This window comes from Panthera uncia (genome assembly GCF_023721935.1).
Source record: "Panthera uncia isolate 11264 chromosome B2 unlocalized genomic scaffold, Puncia_PCG_1.0 HiC_scaffold_24, whole genome shotgun sequence".
NCBI lineage: Eukaryota > Metazoa > Chordata > Mammalia > Carnivora > Felidae > Panthera > Panthera uncia.
In genome coordinates this window covers 43255159-43258877 of record NW_026057580.1, presented here as the reverse complement: position 1 = coordinate 43258877, position 3719 = coordinate 43255159, and the positions used below count along the sequence as shown (strand labels likewise).

Below are 3719 nucleotides of genomic sequence, written 5' to 3'. Positions count from 1 at the left end.
ATTATTCAGCCATGAGAAAGAAGGAAATCCTGCCATTTATAACAACATGGATGGACCTTGAGGGCATTATCCTAATGAAGTAAGCCAGACAGAGAAAGACAATACAAATATTGTATACCACTTATGTATGGAATCTAAAAAAAAAAAAAAAAAAAAAAAAAAAATCAAACTCATATTAACAGAGATAGAAAAGTGGTAGCCAGTTGCTGGGGGCAAGGTTGGAGGAATAGGGAAATGTTGGTAAAAGTATACAAAAATACAGGGATGCCTGGGTGGTTCAGTTGGTTAAGCATCTAGCTCTTGATTTCAGTTCAGGTCATGATCTCACAGTTCTTGAGTTTGAGCCCTGTGTCAGGGACCTATCTCATGGTTCATGAGTTTGAGCCCTGAGTCGGGCTTTGCACTGACAGTGCTGAGCCTGTTTGAGATTTTCTCTCTCTCTCCCTGCCCCTCCCTCACACTTGCTCTCTCACTCTCTCTCTCTCAAAAATAAATTTAAAAACTTAAAAAATAATAATACAATAGAATAGAGCAGAAGAGCGTGAACTGGAAAATAGAAAGTTAGGAAGCCCAAATTTTACTACTGGATCTGCTACTAATTAACTATATAACTGGAGTCAAGAGTCTTAATTTCTCTATGAGTAAAATCAGGGAGTTGGCTAGATGTTCCCTATATTTTTGAGCTCTAACATTATATGATTATGAATAATTGCTTCTCGGCCTTTTGGCTAAGATCAAGTGTAGTATATGATTATGAATAAACAAGACAATTACCAGCTCCCCTTTCACATTATGCAGTATAGACCTAAATCTAAGGTCTTATGACTTTTAAGTTGGATAAAATACTCCTGGGATAACTATTCCATCTGCTTGATTAGTCAATAACTTGGAACTGAAGACTAGGTATGTATGTGGCCATAAGAGTGTATGCTCTGGAGCCAGTATTAGCTTTATGACCTTGGTCTAGTCAGTCTCCTTGCCTATATAATGGAAACAGTAAGGGTATCTAACATCATAAAGTTGTGCAATGGAATGGATTCACACATAGAAAACACTTAGAACTGGGTTTGGCAAGGATAAGAGCTCAATAAACACTGGCACTATTATCACCTTAATTTTTTATTCCTTTTATTTCTTTTCTGGTCATTTATTGTTTATTAATGAGATTACATAAATCTTTAAAAAATAGTAACATACTTTAAAATGCTACATTAATATGTAATCCTTACAATCTCTTTAAAAAGTAGATGGAAAAACAAAGGAGAAAACCCTAGTTTGATTATTTCTTTAGCTAGAGCTAACCTAACTGCTTGAAATCTCTTCCCATTACAACTGAGTTTTCTGAAGAAATCTGGTCAAATTTAAAGCATAAAGTGAGATTCACCACCCAAAGGCCTTCCTGTTAGAAATCTCTAAACACCAGTTGAGCTTTGCTCCACTCTCATCAAAATCTCGAATAGACTCTATTAACATATTGACTTGATTTTTTATCACTTTTTATCTCTAATCAAAAGGCCTCTTCAAAATTAAAGGGGTTTCCAGCATTATCTGAACAGATGAAAGCTTTAGTGGCCCTAGTTTTTGAGGGTTTGCTAAGCATCAGGCTATTCTCAACTTCCCAAATGTTGTATGTAATACTCAAAATTAGCCTGTGAGGTGAGTATCATTAAAATTTTACATGTGAGAAAGACCCTAGCAAATAGGAAATGGTAAAGCCAGGATTTTTGACCCAAATTTCAAGTTACTTACTCTTTCCACAATAATAAATAGTAAGAGTAGAGTGAGAGGAAGGAAGGAAGGTAAAAGGGAAGGAAAGAAACAAGGACTTCCAGGAGCTCTGAAATCACGGCTCCTCTACATTCCTTGAATTCCTGTAAGCCTGACACAGCAATCATTACCCCCTCAACAGTCTCCCTATCTGCCCTTAGTCCAGTTAGAAAAGTCAAGCTGCATCCTATAGCGGAGTGTAGAAGATGTGGCTTTGGGCAGCGTGGTAGACTCTGTCTTTTAAGTGGGACATAGGGCACATTTTCATAGAATATCTTGGATTTCTGGAAGGTTCTCTGATGTCCTCAAAAATCTATATCAAATAATCTCCTAAATTGCTTTATATAGAGAGACTGGTTTATATATGGAGAAAAACAAAACACACAAACAGGCAAACCTTTCTGTGAAACACTCTAGTATCTTGCTACCTAGCTTATCTAAGTTAAACATCAAATATCAGTTAAAAGCAAGAGTATTAAGTAGTAAAGAATTATGTGTAAAAGGTCAAAACCTGAAACACTAGCCCTGAAGTTAAAACTCTCCTTGCTAGATTGGCAAGAATGATTGGCATCTGGTGATAATAACTGAATTCACCCCATCTCTATCCTTGTTACACTGCTGTGGGGTTTAGATTTTTGTCATTTCGGGTACCTAAAGCTACTACTACTCCCTTTGACCAAGGGAGGGGTCACATTGTCTCCATTCTTTTGGAATCTAAGCCAGTCAGTTTCAGAGCCCATGGGAGGGAGTGGGAAGGGGATGCCAGAAAGCTTAGAAATGCTGTGGAAGCTATTCTACAATTCATTTATGGTCATTTATTTAGTATGAGTGCATAAGTGAAGGCCTCTTTGACACATTCAACACAGCTTCTGGAGGACAGGCATATACACAAAAGTCAAAACGAAAACTCATTCTGGCAGTTTTATTCATGTATTACTTCTCAGTAGCCTAGTCTGACATGACATCCCACACTTGAAGGCTTTTGTAGCTCAGAAAACCCTGGATTATTGGTCAACTGGATCTGGCCTTTTTCTCCTTATGTGACAAATGGATTTCTCTGAAGGACTTGGCCTCTGACTAGAGTGGGTAACTCACAAGTCCTGGCTGAACCTGATAGCTCTTCAACCTGGCTGCAACCTGGTCTTGGATTATCCTGTTACTGCTGTGGAAAACAAACAAACAAACAAACAAACCAACAAAAAACAAAACAAAACACCTGGGTGAGTCCCAGTGGATTATGCACAGAAATAAGGTAAACCAAGCCAGGGCACCAAAGCCTTAAAGGCTATTCATTTCTAATTTTTCAAGAAATGGGCCTCTTTTATGGATGGAACTTTTCCTTTAAGGCCTCTAGATTCAACACTGACCAGTGTAGGATGTCTTTTTACTAAGTGTCTTTCCCCACAAGCAAGGCTGCCTATACCCTCATCCTTAGTTCAAAATTCCCCTCCTCAGAGTAGTCTCTGTTTGAGGTAAGGACATACTTGAAAGATTACCTCTGGCTGATCACCTCTTAAAATCTATGCGTGACCTATTTGTTAGAGGCAATGGAGAGAGTAGAAGCTACCACCCTGTCCAGCTGGCTTTGTATACTGGCCCTTCCACTTCTCAGCAGAAGGCCTTGGGCAAATTGTTTACATTTTTTTGTGCCTGTTTCCTCATCTTCAAAATCCAAAATGATAGGAGTGCTCACCTCATAAGGTTATAGTGAGAGGGAAATGAATTGATTTGGGTAAAGTGTATAGAACAGAACAAGTGCCAAAACTGATCAACGTTAGCTATTATTTTCATTCAGAAGTCTGAGAAATGAGTATACATTCTAAAGTGGTAGTTGACTAGAATCAATCTGATCTTGAAGGAATGAGATGGGAAAGAGGTAAAATACAGCAGTAAAAGGGAAGTCTTGGTTTGGGGTACTATGGGGAATGGCCTGGAGATGTGAGCCATAAGGA

The 3719-nt window shown here is 38.3% G+C and overlaps 1 pseudogene; it reads left to right on the top strand.

Moving 5' to 3' along the window:
- Positions 1–708: 708 nt before the first annotated feature.
- On the top strand, positions 709–862 carry LOC125939246 (uncharacterized; annotated as a pseudogene).
- Positions 863–3719: the final 2857 nt, after the last annotated feature.